A 17,729-nucleotide genomic window follows, 5' to 3' on the forward strand; every position below is an offset into this window, starting at 1 on the left:
AGTAGATACATGAAGTTGCCATTTACTGGGATGGGGAAGATTGAAGGAGGAGCAGATTGTAGCAAAGGTTGAATTGTTTTGTACATATACTAAATTTGAGATTTATAACTTTGAATATTATACATTAAAGAGAAGATGTTGAACAGGGAGCCGAGTTCAGGACATAGGCCTTGGTTGAAGATACAAATTTGAGTATTTCTAAGCATCAAATTGGTAATTAAATGTAAGGGATTAAATCAGATCAGCTAAGAGTCTAATGCAGATAAAGAAGATGTCTAAACTTTAATTCCTAATCTAATATTCAGAAATCAGAATAGTGATGAAAGCATAAGAAAGAAAAATAAGAAGTAGCAACCAGTGAGATGAAGAAAAAATTCTAAAGAAAAATGATATTCCAGAAATCAATTGACAAAAAACCAGTATAAAATACTGGCGTGATTAGACCCCGGGTGCCCTTGGAGGGTCTTGGCCCTGCGGGTAATGACTGGTCCCGTCCAGGGCGGTGGGGCAAGGGCCCTGGACCTGCTCCGGGCCTCGCCCCGTGTGAGCTTGGCCAACCTACGTAAACCGGAAAGAGGGCGAAGAGGTCGGAGAAGAGGTAGAAAATGTAGCGGAGGCCATAAGGGAGAGCGTTAGAGGGGAACCCCGCCCAGACTGGGCTTTGAGGGAGGCCAGACTCATTTTATATTCGAATCCCAAAATACGGGTTTAATGAAGGTCATAGCTTCAGACGCCAGTATCAGCCTTTGAGTCTCAATAGATTGCAATATCTTATTGATTTGGGTTGAGTGGATCCCATTTAACCTATTGACTTAACTTAGCTTGTCGATGGGAGAGGTGTGACCATCCAGCCACTTAAAAGGGATTATGGTGTCCAGCTGGTAGAGGAGGGTGCTGACACCTTTAAGGCAAAAGTAAATATTGAAGTACAGTTGGCTTCAGAACTAGCCATTGCTGCAATTGAAACAAAACAAAACGGTGGTGTTGTTACTACGGCCTTCTATAACCCAAGAAGTCTAGAAATTCTGTGTAAACCCGTTCCATTCTTTCTGCGTAGACAACCCATTCCAAAACGAATGCTTCCGCCTGAAGCACTGGTACCGTATTATACTGATGCAAAGAATCGTGGTTATCTGGCCGATCCTGCCAAATTTCCTGAAGCAAGTCTTGAACTTGCCAAGAAGTATGGCTATATTTTACCTGATATCACTAAAGATGAACTCTTCAAAATGCTTAGTACTCGAAAGGATCCAAGGCAGATTTTCTTTGGTTTTGCCCCTGGATGGGTGGTGAATATGGCAGATAAGAAAATCCTCAAACCTGCAGATGAAAATCTCCTCAAGTATTACAGCTCATGAATTCCCTTCCAAGAAAGCGGAGTTGTAAAAGAGTTCTGGAAGAAAACTGACTGAAACACGCTTATTTCTCATCATCTTGTCTTGATTTGTGATTCTCTAGATGTTGATGTTAATTTTCCACGTAGCCTTATATACATTTTTATCTAAAATTGGAATAAAAAATGGAATAAGCAAGGGCTGCATAGGGGAAAAATATTGGAGTGACTAAATATAGATGCTACATTAAGGGAGAAGTGGATTAAAAAACGACCACTGAATTTAGCCAAAGAGGATGTCATTGGTGACCTTGCTAACAGCAGTTCTAGAGATAAAAATCTTAATTGGTATGGTTTCAAGAAAGAATGAAAAGAATGGACCTAGATGAATTTTACTATAAAAGGGAACAGAAGGTTGGAGAAGTAGGTGAAGGGGAATGAAGGATGAAGGAAGTTCACTTTTCAGATGTGAAATAATTTATATATGTATATTTAATTAACATATTATGATATATATTAAACATAATATATTTAAAGGTTGGTCAGGTAGAAGGGGAAAAGAATGATTCATGATCCATGAATGACATTGAATAGGACAGGAGTCTGGATGAGTTGGCAAGTAGATAGGTAGGAGAATAAAAGTTCCAACAAAGAGGGAAGGAAGGGAAAATCTGGGCACGGATGCAACTAGGCTGATGGATTTGGTGGGAGGATGTGGCAGCTCTCTACTGATAGCTTCATTTGATCATGAAATAAAAAAGATCATCAGGTGAAATTTAGAAAGAAGGAAGGAATGTTGGATGTAGAGAATCAAGAGAGTATCAGAGAGTCACCTCAGTAAGTAGGAGAACATACTGACCAGTGAAATGCAGTAGTATTTTGTGTTAGCATTATACCGAGAACTCATTTGCTATTTGATTTCACAAATATGAAAAGATATAATGTAACATGGTTTTATTTTTTTTTAATTTAGTTTGTTTTTCCTTTGAAATCTGCTCAACTGCTCAGTTCCAACAATGAGTAAGCAGAGAGGTAGACTGAGCCAGCCAAACGAGCATGTCCGAGGGAGAGATAGGCAAGGAGTTGTGTATATTGGTTAGGGTAGTCTAAATGGCTGTAAAAATAGATTCTTAATGTAATGGTTCAACATAAAATAGATGTATTTCTCACACACATATCAGGTTGGTGGGTATCTTTTTCCCATTAGGTGATTCAGGAACCCATCTTTCCCTTTTGTGGCCTTGCTGTGCCTGATAGTCTTAACTTTAAGGTTTTTCTAGAAGGCCTAGAAAAGAAGACCAATTTTTAGAAAACATTCTGGCAGTAGCACACATCACAGTCACTCACATTCTGCTGGGGAGAACTAATCTTATGACCATACCTGCTTCCAGCATGCCTAGGTAAGGTAATTCCTGGCTGGATACCTTCTTTTTAGCTTACATATTTATTTCTCTTACATATTTACCTAGAAGTGTAGAACAACTTTTGGTTGAATTCTAGTTGTCTCTGCCATATTGGTTATAATGATGGGTATGGAACTTAACTAGATATGGCGGGAAATGGGAATATGAAGAGTTACTGAATGGCATTACATGGATTGGAGAATCTGACGCTAGTGGAAGAATTGTTGAAATTGGACTACTAGAGGTAGCGACCCAAAAAGATAGGAGGGGGTGGTCAGTAAGTAGGATACTTAAAAGGGTAAAGAAAAGTGACTGGTTGGCTACCAATTTGGATGACTCACAAAGCTAGTGTTGAGTAAACAGAATAACTCAACATCAGAGCAGATATGAATTCTAATATCTGATTCAGATATTGAATTCTTCTATTGAAAATCTGTTCTAGAACAAATTTCTTATTTTCCCTGAATTTCAACTTTGTCTTATAAGATAAAAATACCAAAACATCCTATTGTATTATTAGAAAATTAAGTGAGAGAGTACAGATAATAACTGTAAACTTTGTACTTTCTAAGTGTTTAGTTTTTCATATTATTCTAGCTGAGTTTCAGGACACTGCTGACTACCATGAATTTGGAATTTTTATAAGCATGAGGGTGAAATCAGAGTTGCTTCTGACTTGTCATGTATCTTCCCTGAAAGAATACAAAATGACTTTTCAAAAAAGATGTCAGAATATTAACATAGTAAATGGAGAGTATAGGCTGGTGTAGGATAAATTATACTGTTCTATAATGTTACAGAGCAAAATTGTGTCCCACTTTCTTAGAAAGAGTAATTCATTCCTGAGTTCTGCATTCTCTCCTCAGGCCTACCATACCAATGATATATTCAAATGAAGGTTAAAATATTTTGTTAAAATAAAATGTCTTTTCCTATTTGTCATAAAATAGGACAGTAAGCTTGTTCTAAATTTGAACATTTTTCCCAATTTATGATATATAGAAGAGAAGATACGAGCCTAAATTTGGGCCACAGTAAGAAATAAAACTACCAAAGATGTAATTGTGTCTTCTCTACTTAGAGGAAGCAAGAAAATAAATAAAAGATATTTGAAATTTCTCTTTCCCTTTCTTCTCCATTATCCCCATGAGGAATTTTTTACATTCTGACAATAAAAAACAAAAACAAAAACACCTGGAGAAGATTGGAAGATTGAGAGGCTATCAGGATTTCACTACAGAAGAGAGAATTTAGGGCAGAAGATAATTAAATTTGCAGAGGAGAAATGAAAGGAGAAAGACATTTGAGAGTCAATGAGGACTTGACTGGATTTTGAAAAGAGATTTTAGAGGAGTTTTAAAAGACGTGTGAGAGATTTTAAGACTATATAAATGTTGGTGGCCTGCTGTCTTAGTCTGGGCTGCTATAATGAAGTACCTTAGACCAGGTGGCTAATACAGAAATTTGTATTTGTATTTGTACTGTATTTCTTACAGTATTGGAAGCTGGAAGTGTAAGATCAGGGTGCTACCTGGTTGAGCTCTGCTGAAAGCCTTCTTTGGGTTGCAGACTGCCTACTTCTCATTGTTTGCTCCCAAATAGGCAGAGATGGGAAGTGAGCTCTCTGTGACTCTTATAAGGGTGTTTTTCCCATTCGTGAGGACTCCACCCTCACGACCTCATCTAATCCTAATTACCTCCCCAAAGCCCCACCTCCTTATACTATTGCTTTGGGGGTTAGGGTTTCAACAGGTGAATATGCAGAGGACACATTCAGTCCACAGCACCTACAGATTAAGTTAGTGATGTGATGATAGTAGAAAGGAAAGAAGTAGTGGTGGAAATTGAGAATGGTGGGCAGATAGTGATATTTAAGAGAGAGAATTGGCCTGGAGATTCATGATTTGGGTCCAATTTGATGCGGGGAAGAGGGAACATGCTCCTTCCTCTGTCTGAAATGCCCTCCCCATTCAACCCTTTTCTGCTATTCACCTTCATATTCTTTTTTGTCTTCAGATTTAAGCTCAGTCATCACTTCCTCAGGAAATCTTTCCCACACTTAGTCTTAAATGCTGTCACAGAAGCCCGTTGATGTCCTTGTAGGGCCTAGCCATTCTCCTTATTTCATTAAATTATCTCTTTCCCATTAGACTGTCAGCTACCTGAGAATGGGGACTGGTTTTATTCTGTTCAATACCTCAAACACTGCTTGGTATACAGAACATATTCTATAAAAATTTTGTCAAGAAATTAATAACTATGTGTGTTCTTGGTAAGAAATTGGTGGGAAACCACTTGGGTAGTGTTGTCACTCACTGGGGGAGGGCATAAACAGGTGGGAGAAAGCACTTAAGTTCACTATGTTTGGTGTTGAGTTTAAGATGCCTAGGTGTCAGTGGCACCTGGGTGACTCAGTCAGTTGAGGGTCTGACTCTTGGTTTCAGCTCAGGTAATGATCTTGGGTTGTGGGATTGAGCCCTCGCTCAGCAGAGTCTGCTTGAGATTCTCTCCCTCTGCCCCTCCCCCTGCTCTCTCTCTCTCAAATAAATAAATAAACAAACCTTAAAAAATGCTTATGGGTCATGTCAGTGGAGATGTTGAGGCAGTCTTCGGGTCTTGTGGAGGTTGTACTTTAAATGTCAAGAAAAAGAATTTAAAATTCATTCAGTTGGAGCAGGATCTAGAAAAAAAAAGACTGAAAGAGAGTGAATGGACAGAGAGGTAGGAAGAAAGTCAAGAAAGACATTTTCACAGAAGCAAAACTGATGAGGGAGCAGAAAACTCTGCTGACATTCTTTCACTCATGGAAGGAGCTGGAGAATAGACGGTGTGGATGTTGCAGCTTCTTAGCACCCAGTCTGTTACTTAGCTGCATAGCAGCATTAATGCTTAATCAGAGGTTCCAACACACGGAGAAATTACTTCTCCTGTTTTTATTCATATTTATGAGAATCTGTACCTTATAATTTTGCCAGATATAAAATAGCCAGAGGCCTTAGTGACCAATCATTTAAATGTATATTTGAGTCAAATGAAACCTTGAGAAATCCAGACCCTACAAAATGTTACCTTAGAATATTTTTGCATACATTATGGAAAGAAATGGTTTTAGGCTAATTTGTATAACTCACCGGTGTAATACAATGCAATTTATTAGGTTGAAAAAAAAGAAAAAAAAAAAAACAGTGATTTTTTTTCTCTATCAGAAACCTATAAATCACAGAGTGATAACTTAGCCAATACATTTGTTAAACTGGTATAGCTAAACTTTTTTTTTATTTCTGTAAAAGTATTGAGAACTGTATCTCTTTTTTTTAATTGAGATATAATTGGCATGTAACCTTGTTTAAGGTGCTCTTTCTCTTCTTAAAGTAACTAAAAAATATCTCTTTGTTATTGTCCAAGCAAAATTTTATTTCTCATACAGCATTTTAGACATTAATCAGAAACAAAGCTAACTTTGGCCAGGAAGACCTTTGCTTTAGAAACTAACATTTACCCTGCGCTTTTCATTTGAAAAGCCATTTAAGAACATAAATTAATCTTTACAACACTGCTGAGAAGTAGTTAGTGACAGGAAGCGTGATCATTATTCCCATATTACAGATGAGTAAAACTACACTGCAAGTTTAGCGACCAAATTAAAATTATTACTCATGTGGCAAATCATTTATGACTATCCCCATCTGATATTTCATGCTTCAAGTTTTTTTAATGCATAATCATCTCTTGGATGAATAACCGTATTGCTCTCAGGTCTTTAAGAGAGAAAATACTAAAGTAATAAGACAAGGCACATGGAGTTTGGTCAGTACATGATGGAATATCATTATTCTACTGCATACACAGTGGGGGAGCAAACTACACATCACTGACAGACTTCATCACTTCCCGTACAGACATCATATTCAATTAAGTAGAGAGCTCTCTGTCAACATACTTGACATGCTCACCAAGGGAATGTCACAACCTCCCCCCCAAATCAATGTTCAAGTTATGATGGACTGACAGCTTCACAGATGAATGAGTGTCCCTTGATTTTTACCTACGTTTGCTGCAGAACAGAGAAAAGTGCTGAAAGCATGAACAAACAAACTTAATTAAGCTTAAGGGATATGGTTGAGTAATGTAAATCCGGAGCAAACAAAGTCATGGAGCATTAAAGAACAGCTTAATGAAATTCTGATCAACAGGAAATAAAATGAAGAGCTGCTTCAGCTGATTCAATAAAGTTGGTTCTTGGTGATTTAGGAAGGCAAATGTTCATGTGTAAGCGGTTACTTTTGAGAAATGATTTCCTAGACTCTTTAGACCGATGCATATCTTGAGAATTTCTATATTTTCTAATATATTTGACAAATTGCTGACAGTTTCCCCTTTCTTCTGTGATCTCTAAAATGATTCATAATGGCTCCAGAAATGGAAAGAAAAAACATCTTAAAACTTTAGAGGAAAAGCACAAAGACTAGGGTTATCAGAAAACACAAGTGCCCAGCCTCAGATGTTTTGACAGATGCCATTTTCTGGGCCATCTTTTCTTCCAGTGGAAAGCTATTTCTTCTGATAGAGTTGAAGTCATCTAACTCACCTTCTTTCTGATCCATTGTTTTATTCTCTGACTTTTCCTTTTAGACTCTAATCTTCTCAGGAATGTCACATTAGCCACTTCTTTGGGTTAAGATAGCTATGAACTAAATTAAATGGCAAAGGTTAAGACATCCATGAAATAATTTAAATTAGAAATGATATCATTAATTTATAACAGTGCAAGTTGACACGGGTCAGCTAGGAAAACCCTTCTGAACAGGGCGTATTGTAAGGAAATTTTACTGGGAGAAAGAAAGGACTAGGATAGTGAACCATGACATATTTGTCCAGAGGATGCCATTTTTTTTTCTGTTTGGATATTGTGCTACCTCTAATTTTAGATTACAGGTGACTCTGTGGGAAAAAAATGGGGAAAGAGAGAGAGAGAATGAGAAACAGAGATCCATTTCTATAGCTGAACATAATTTTATCCATAAGAAAAAATAATAAATAATAGCGCTGTGTTCACATGCACCTATAAATACATACTTTTCCTCCTTTTGATGACTTACATTTCAGAAGGGAAATAAAGGACAGATGGTGTTTAACATTAACATATAAATTATAAAAACACAAACAAAAACAAAACCAGAAAAATCCAGAAAAACTCAGATGTCTAGCAGTTCCTCTAATATAATTCAAAATCAGGAAGTTAAAAAAAAAGAAGAAGAAGGCAATGAGGGTCCTAAATGTTACAAAGTTTCATGCTGAATGACATGCATTCATCCACAAACATTCTCTTGTTTTTCACTCAAATATAGTTCTATAAAGTTTGTTTAAAATTTTCCAAGCCAGCATCAGTTAGATATAGAAATGTGAAGGGAAAAGCATAATAGGCATTCTGATTTTAAGGATATTTTAATGATGGCTCTATGTTACCAACAAAAGCTTAAGCCCTTCCTCCACATATTTTTTTCTATTATTCTTTCCTTTTCTTAATTTATGTCTTCATAGACTCAGTAAATATCGTGTGCATATAATAAATATACCAGGCATAATGCTGGTCACTGAGGTTAGAAATATTTTGTTATACAGGGGCAGGGCAATTTCACAGGTTATAATTTAGGCAGGTTTCTATTTTAAAAGACTAGAATAAATCTTTTTGGTATTTTGCATTTTTATTTATTACTAGCTTTGAATATTTGGACAAGTTACTCAATATTTTGATACTTAGTTTTTTCTTCCATAAAATAAGGAAATAAGAGGAAATTCTTAAGCACCCAGTCAGCACCTGGCACATAATAGGCATGTGACATAAATTAGTTTCATTTAGTAGCAAAGACAAAAATTTCAGCCATTCTGAAAATGTACCTACTGTAACCCAGTTTACCCCCAAAGTAAATTTTATTACTTTTTTGTCTCTCCCCAGTTTATTTCTGGGCTCTTTCCCCCTTTGAAGAGTTTCAAATATAAGGCACTCTGAAACTCAAAGATAATAGGGAATTCAAGTAGAAGTTGTGTTTTAGGGTGTCTTGACAATTAAATAATCCAATCTATTTTTTACCAGCTGATGAATTCACTGTATAGTTTTTCAAATTCTCTACTTTTTATTATCTTTAGAAAGAACCTGTGCATTTAAAATTTCTGGCTTTCATGCAAATGTTAGGTGTTTATTTCAATTCTGATCTTTTCCTTTTTACTTAGAAAAAAGAGCAGCGACAAACGCATCAACTTCTGCCATAAAAATATTGATTTGGATTCTTCATGGTACATGTTGTTACCTCTAGAATCATTATGTTGACTCAGTAATTCCCGGAAGCAAGTTTTCCTACCTTTTTAGAAACACAGCGAGCCATCCACAATGTCACCCAGAGCTGTAATTGTAATTATGGGTAAAAATTTCCTGGCTTCAAACTGGTTAGATATGTTTGAAGATAAACACAGACATAAATGTGGCACAGTATTCGCACAATGTCTTGTCTCCTGAGTGCTGCCCAACATCTGTGTTGGAAAGAAAGAAGCAAATGCACAAGCAGGCCCCGGTTTCTCCATCTCTGCACGTGTGTTCTGAGATGACACACTAGGGTATATGCGAACAAATAATGAGAGAATGTTGTGATCAGCACGAGTCATTACCCAAATCTCAGGTGGGTTCCTGTTGGTAGTTTTGTTGTCAATTTGTGCCTCACTAGCTCTGCGGTCCTGGACAGAAAACAAACTGAAATCAGAGTTAAAGGTAATAATATGCGTTTATTTCTAGGTATTCGAATGAAACGTCTCAGGTTATGTATAGTTACAGTTTCTTGAAATAGTGGAAGGTGGGTATCAATTCCATTTATAACGGAGCCCACTTTTTTGTTAATTCTAGCTGCAGAGCGTAATGCTTCCAGATATTCTTCCCTCATTGGCACTGTTTTGTGTATCATAGACTTGAGTTACAAAAAGCTTTGGACTCAGGTGCTCCAAAAATAAGTGCTGATTGTGTGATGGGGAGAATAAATGTATTCACCAAATCACACTCCTGGGATTGGGTTGAGTCAATTTGAGCATAATGCCCTTCATGGTGAGTTAAAGTACACATTTATTAATTGACCTTTGTGATCTAATAAACTGTGCTACGTGCTGGGATGTAATGAGGAGCAAAAATTGACAAGAGTTTTGACTGGTGCAGCTGGGGATCTTGTGGGAAAGAAAATTTTAATTATATACTCAAAAACTACAACTTGGAGTAAGTGCTAAGAAATGAGACATAGTAGTACTAGCTCACAGAAGAGGAGAGGGAAGAACGGTTCATGCTGAGGAACTGGAGAGACTGCATGACTGCAGTGCCTAGACTGAAGGAGGAATCTAACTCAAAATGAGGCTGGGGAAATAGTTAGGAACCCAACTACGTACAATATTTTGTTGTGAGAGAAATGGGAAACCATTAAGGAAACATCACTGTGGCTGGAGAATATAAAGAACGAAATTGGGGCGCCTGGGTGGCTCAGTTGGTTGGGTGACTGCCTTCGGCTCAGGTCATGATCCTGGAGTCCCTGGATCAAGTCCCACATCAGGCTCTCTGCTCGGTAGGGAGCCTGCTTCTCCCTCTGACCCTCCCCCCTCTCATGTGCTCTCTCTCATTCTCTCTCAAATAAATAAATAAAATCTTTAAAAAAAAAAAAAAGAACGAAATTTATTCAAAGGAGTCAGTGTAGAAGAAGATGAACAAGCGTGTAGTAAATCGGCCTTACCCAAAGAGAGGTCTGGGCTTTGTCCCTGGCTCCTTTCAGGTGACCTCTAATTCCCTAGAATTTTCTGAGTGATAGGATGGCCTTGTTATTTATAGTGGGTTCCATGGATGATATCTGATAGTTTATGCTAATAATGTGGCCCATGATGGGCTCCTTGGGCCACATGATATCAGCCTGACTTCCAGAGAGGAGAGAGGTTGAGTTCAACCACATGGATAATCAATCATGCCTGCACAACGAGCTTCTTGGGTGGTTAATACTCTCTGTAGATTGTCACACATTGATACTGAGAAGGTAACACACTCTGCGGGGACCAAGAGTCCATCCTATGTGTCTTTTCCTTTGGCTGATTTTCTGTATCCTTTCCTTGATATAAATATAACTATGAGTACAATAGGTTGCTATGGGTTTCATGAATTTTTTCTAGTGAATTATCAAATCTGATTTTGGGACATGCTGATGGTTAATTGTGTGTGTTAATGTGGTTGGGCCAGGGTGCACACATATTTTATCAAACATTATCCTAGATGTTCATAGATGAGATTAACATTAAACCAGTGGATTTTGAATAAAGATGATTACCCTTCCTTATCTGGGTGAACTTCATCCAATCAGTTGAAGGTCTTAATAGAACAAAGGCTGACCCCTGAGCAAGGCGTTCTCTCAACAGACTTCCCTTGGACTCCAGCAGCAACTCCTTTCCGGCTCTCCAGCCCACTGGCCTACCCTACAGATATGGGACTTACCAAGCCTCTACAATTGCATGAGTCAATTCCTTAAGACAAAGTGCTCTCAATCTCTCTCCCTCTCTTTCATCCTCTCTCTCTCCCTCTACACACACACACACACACACACCGTATTAGTTCTGTTTCTCTGGAAAACTCTGACTAATATACTTTCTAAACTTGCAGTTCGTGTTAGAACTGAGGGTGGTCTATGTGGACTCTGACCCCTAACTGTAGTTGAACCTTAACTTGCAGTAGGGATCAGAAGTTTTGGGCAGACTTGGCAGTCTGGAGCACTTAACCTTGTGGCTTGGGTAACTCCAGGTAACAAGTTAAATGGAACTCCTATAGTCCTAGAGAAGATGTGCTTTTGGAATAAATGGAATTAAATAGATGGATTTGATAATTATTTGTTAAATAAAATCAATGGGACTTAGTGAGAGTGATGAATAATGACAAGATTTTTTTTTTTTTAAAGATTTTATTTATTTCTTTGACAGAGACACAGCGAGAGAGGGAACACAAGCAGGGGGAGTGGGAGAGGGAGAAGCAGGCTTCCCGCTGAGCAGGAAGCCTGATGTGGGGCTTGATCCCAGGGCCCTGGATCATGACCTGAGCCGAAGGCAGACGCTTAACAACTGAGCCACCCAGGCGCCCTGAATAATGACAAGATTTAATGTACACTCAGGGAGTATACAAATGTTCTCAGAGGATCATTAAGGGAGTATATAGTTTGCCAGGAATAAAGTCTGTTTGGATAGCTGGAGTATAAAAATTATGTGTTAAAGCTAACAGCTAAAGCCCTTATCATCCCTTCATTGTTTTATTCCTCTGACCTTTCCCAGCAAGCTAGAGAACCAGTCACTTTAGCTGATTCAGGATGAGCCAGTCATCATGAGAGCAGACTTTACAATTTGAGGCACCTCCAAACAATGCTGGCTAGAGGAAAACCAACAAGAACAAGCAATGGGTCTATAAAATCTGTGAGCCATTTGAAAGAACACTGACATTTGTATTTTCCTTAGAGATACCAAAAGCAGAAATGTTTAAAGAGAAAGGATTGTGGAGAGTAAGGGGAGAAACGATAGAGATAAAGAACTTGGGATGTTTAAGTAAAACATCATCTGAGGGTGTGGGGACCATCCCTTACCCTTTTTCCCTATTCCAGTTGCTCAAGCAAGGAGGCTTCTTTGAAGTGTGGCTTGTGGACCAGGGATACATGCTCTGATTCTCTGCCTCACCAGTCCCTATCCCTCCATACTTGGGTAAAGAACTGCTTAAATCCTCCTCAGAGCATTTTCTGGCAATATTTGGGATAAGTGAAAAAGTGACAGTCTCTTCCTCTTGGACACAGGGAGGCTCTGGTAGCATCATTTTTGTGGATCATGTGTCATGGAGCATCTTCTTTTGTGGAACATTCTAATTAAAGAAATAATATGGTAAGTTATTAAAATCCTGCTCTCCCTACAAATTCTGAGTGTGTTGTGGCACATTGTGTGGGCCAAGAAAAGAATGGGGTTACTACATTCATTATGATTGCCTTTTTCATATTTCAATTTAGACAAACTTTTAGCCATTCAAGTCCTTTGATGATAAAACACAATAAAAGAGTTCTTTTTTTTTTTAATATTTATTTATTTATTAGAGAGAGAGCATGCAAGCAGGGGAAGGAGCAGAGGGAGAGAATCTCAAGCCGACTACCCACTGAGCCACTGAGCACAGAGCCCTACTCAGGGCTTGATCTCATGACTCTGAGATCATGACCTAAGCTGAAACCAGGAGTCCAGTGCTTAACCCACTGAGCCACCCAGGCACCCCAAGGGAGTTGATTCTACTGTAAATGAGAAGAAGCTATTACCTTCTTGAATTGGTATACTTACTCATTTTACAGATAAAGGAGGAGAGGTGTCAAGACATTCCAGATGAAGACAGAATCACTCAATATTAATACTTATGTGAAGGGTTCTAAAGTGGGAGTCAAGAGACACTAGTGAGCAGGGAACAACGCCAGTGACCTTAATTGAAACAACAGAAAATTCCATACCTTGACTCCGAGCCTCAGGCCATGATGCATGATACAAGCCTGTCTGACTGCCTTTCCAAAGAATCTAGAAATTCCTCGTATAACAGTATCAACTTTATTGCATTCTAGAAATTTGCTGAAAAGGACAATTACAGGGAGTAAATTGAGTCCAAATAATGGTATATATATATATATATATATATAGTCCTTGTTCTAAATAACTTTAATGATGAGAGGAGGTTTTTTGAAGGTTAGGTTTGAGAAGTATTTCTGAGGCACAAATTCTAGCCTTGCATGTATCGAGTAAATTTGTTTATGGCAATACATAGAGCATTTTGAATGTGTCCAAATTCAGTGATAATATATTGCACATGCTTTAGTATTTTAAAATTGTCAGTTGAAAATTATGTGGGTTATACTGTTTATGCTGTTTAATGTGTATTTCCAAAGTCTCACAATCGCATATAATAAATAGATACCCTGTCCTTGTAAAACTCTATTTACTGCATATTCCATTAATGCAGTACATGTATTTCTGGGCATATCGTGGAGAAAGATGGAGCCTCAGGTGTCTACTGTAAATACCAAATGATGTTCAAAGTTATCTTTATCCTTATATTTAATATAGACTTCTCATGAGAAAATACTATAATGACACACCTGCTTCTTTAAACTTAGTATGTTTCGGGGCACCTGGGTGGCTCAGTCATTAAGTGTCTGCCTTCAGCTCAGGTCATGATCCCAGGGTCCTGGGATCGAGCCCCGCATCGGGCTCCCTGCTCGGCGGGAAGCCTGCTTCTCTCTCTCCTACTCCCCCTGCTTGTGTTGCCTCTCTCGCTGTGTCTCTCTCTGTCAAATAAATAAATAAATCTAAAAATAAAAAAATAAAAATAAACTTAGTATGTTTCATGTAAAAATAAGGGATCAATTGTCATTTCAGCAGGGAGATTAAGTGTAGTTTAGTCATCTTAAGGAAATACCTCTTTTGCACCATTTTGGGAGTCTGGTAACTTAACAGCTTGAAAGTATTATATGCTTTTCAGAAATGGAGGTATATTTACTCAAGAAACCTTAGGAACATGTAATTGAGAACATTTTGAACTTGTTTAAGCTTTTTAGAATTCAAAATGTACCTTTATAAGTCAATTTTTTAAATTGTTCTAAGGCTAACACTCCTCCAATAGGAAAATGTTGAAGTGGCATTGTCATTAAACTGAAGACTTAAATTTGAGCACTGTGAATTTGTCAGGTTTGGGGGAAATGTGAGTGAATGATAGTAATTACGATGGTAAGGTCTTCTAATGACAGTAAGTAGTCCTCTTGCTCTTTCAGTATGCACCATGATCTCTGCCTGCACCAGCCGCCAACCAACTGGTGTCGGGGGACTGGCTCATTATATGAACCTAACTTCACCTGCCTAGGTTAGTTAGGACTTTATGAAACTGGGGCAGGCAATATTAGTGTAGTAATATTCACCAAGCCGAATAGGGGAATACTTCAGAGCACATGTGTTAGGCTCAAACTCTGAAGGCATTAGCAAATACAATCAGTCATTATGCCTTTTCCTTCCTTTTTTCTTTTTTAGATTTATTATTTATTTGAGAGAGAGAGCACAGGGGGAGGGGTGGTGGGAAAGGGATAGAGAGAATCTAGAGCAGACTCCCTGCTGAGCATGGAGCCCAATGCAGAGCTGGACCTCAGGACCCTAAGATTATGAACGACCTGAAGTGAAACCAAGAGTCTGAGGCTCAACCGACTGAGCCACCCAGGCGCCCCCTTTCCCTTCTTTTTTAAAAGCATTTAGTAAATTGAAAAACACGAAACAAACATTAGCTACTGTTACTTACAGATCTTAATCTCCAGAATGTTGCCAACATCATAAACTGCTCATAGATATTCTGTGAGGTAGTTGTAAGGTGAGCTCTCTACCTTAATACCTCTAACAGATGACAAAACCAGCTGAGAGAGCTTATGAAACTACCTGAATGAAGTTCATACTGCAGGCCAGGAGACAATGAGTTAGAACCAGGGTTTTCAACTCTTATTTCAGAACTGTTTTCATATTATAACTAACACTGATTTTTTTTTTTTTAAGATTTTATTTATTTATTTGAGACAGAGAGAATGAGAGACAGAGAGCATGAGAGGGAGGAGGGTCAGAGAGAGAAGCAGACTCCCTGCCGAGCAGGGAGCCCGATGTGGGACTCGATCCCGGGACTCCAGGATCATGACCTGAGCCGAAGGCAGTCGCTTAACCAACTGAGCCACCCAGGCGCCCTAACACTGATTTTTTAAAAAATATTAATTCTTGAGCTAAGTCTCTGCTCTTAATTGTGAAAAGCTGCCTCAAATCGATATATTCCAACTTGTCCATGTGTAACAGTGGTAATGTCAAAAGGTCAAATGATATCGTGAAGTCCCATTGTGTCTCAACTCAGTAATGAGCAAACCCTGGCAGAGAGAGGCATCGAGACACTCCATGATTCCTAAGGTCATTGGTGACAAAGACAGGACTCAAGTGGGTTTTGTTGACTTTGCAACCATGGTAAAAGTTAAAGTTGTGCCTAAACAGTATCAGCGCTATGGGAAAGAAAGAGTAGAATGGGGAAATGTGTCAGTACTGAGTGGGTTCAGTGAGGCTTTGACCCCAAGGGCTTGCAAGTAAGGGAGCAGGATGGTTGCCTTTTCTTGCAGAGCCACCTTCTGTTTTGCTCAACTCAATTTTGCTGTTATCATATAGGAGGCCCCTGACCCAAGACATGAATTAAAGACAATCATGATGATTCCATTTCTTTTTGCCAGGGATTGGATTAGTGATAGCTGTGTGGCCCGGGTCTGGCAAAAAAGATATAAGGGAAAATTTTCTGGGGAAAATTACCAGATCTAGCAAAGAGAAATATAAAGAAAAAACTCCCTGACCCTCTTCTTCTTGGCTTTGAACTTACTCGTGTAATGATGTGATGTTTGGAAATACAGTAGTCTTCTTTGATCAGGAGAGAAAATCAGGAGACTCTTGAAGAAGTTTAACTAGTGTCCTAACATTATTAAGCTGCTAAACTGGCTCTGAAATTTCTATCATCAGACATTTTTTTTAATGAGAAAAATAATTACATTTTGCATAAGCCACCTTTAGGCAGGCAATGTATTACTTATAACTAAAAGCTTCCATAAAGGACCCTGGTTCCCATTAGACTTCCTTTGTCCTCAGGTCCACTTTTTGACCTTATCTGTCTTGCTGTGTGCCCTGGAAGGCTGACCCTTGTGGACTACATCACGTGAACCTCTTTGCCCTCTGGTTTCTGGCTGGCATCAGCTAATGGGAGACTCCTATAGATCAGAGTATTTTTCCTATCACTGTGTTATGGCTCAGCATAGTTCTAACCATGCTGTGCTCCCTAAGATGGTGGTTTCTGTCCGGTAGACTTTATTTTATAGCTACAGCTCTCAATAAGACTTATTGACTATTTTTTTTTTTTTTCTTTTTCTCTTTCAGGCAGAGGGGGATGATATCAGCCTCTTGCTATTTCTTCCTCTTATGGGTCCCAACATCCTGTGGGTTCCTTTAGCCTCACCCATACCTCAAAAGATAGTTTCTTCATTAAAAATTCTCAGCTGAGACTGTTAACTGTTTCTAATTGGGACCCTGGATGATACATATACTTTCTAAAATCTTTTAACAATGAATCTGAACAGAGATATGACATTTCTTTTTAAAAGCAGAATAATTTTAGGGGTGCCTGGGTGACTCAGTCAGTTGAGCATCCAAGTTTCAGCTCACGTCATGGTCTTGGGGTTGTGGGATCCAGCTCTGCACTCAGTGAGGAGTCTGCTTGAGATTCTCTCTCTCCCTCTCCCTCTCCACCTCCCCTGCTAGCGTGCATTCTCTAAATAAATAAATAAAAAAAAATAAATAAATAGAATCTTTAAAAAAATAAAAGAATAATTTTAGGTCAACACAAGTTGTTTATAATTAGGATTGAAGTCTTATCCTGTGTATTCATTTGGTAGGGCTGCTGACAGAATTACACAAACTGGGTGGCTTAAACACCATTAATTTGTTGTCTCACAGTTCTGGAGGCTAAAAGTCCAAGACTGAGGTACTGGCAGGGTTCGTTCCTTCTGAGAGCTACGAAGGAGAATCTTTACCATGCCTTGCCTAGCTTCTGTGAATTGCTGGCAATCTTTGGCGTTTCCTTGGTTTGTGGATGCATCATCCTGATCTCTGCCTTTATTTTCATGTGGCGTTCTCCCAGTGTGCGTGCCTGTGTCCAAACTTTTCCCTTTGGTAAGAAGCTAGTCATATCGAATTAAAGGCCCAACATACTCCAATATGACCACAACTAAATTAATTACATCTGCAATGATCCTATTTTAAAATAAGATCACATTCTGATGCCCTGGGGTTAGGTCTTCAACATAATGAATTTCAGGAGAACATGGTTTGATCCATAGCACCCTGTCTAAAGAAACCAGTATGGGCTAGTT

The 17,729-nt window shown here is 38.5% G+C and overlaps 1 pseudogene; it reads left to right on the forward strand.

Moving 5' to 3' along the window:
* Positions 1-480: 480 nt before the first annotated feature.
* On the forward strand, positions 481-1,358 carry LOC118010263 (annotated as a pseudogene).
* Positions 1,359-17,729: the final 16,371 nt, after the last annotated feature.

This window comes from Mirounga leonina, unplaced genomic scaffold, assembly GCF_011800145.1.
Source record: "Mirounga leonina isolate KUSES-001 unplaced genomic scaffold, KU_Mleo_1.0 Mir_129, whole genome shotgun sequence".
NCBI lineage: Eukaryota > Metazoa > Chordata > Mammalia > Carnivora > Phocidae > Mirounga > Mirounga leonina.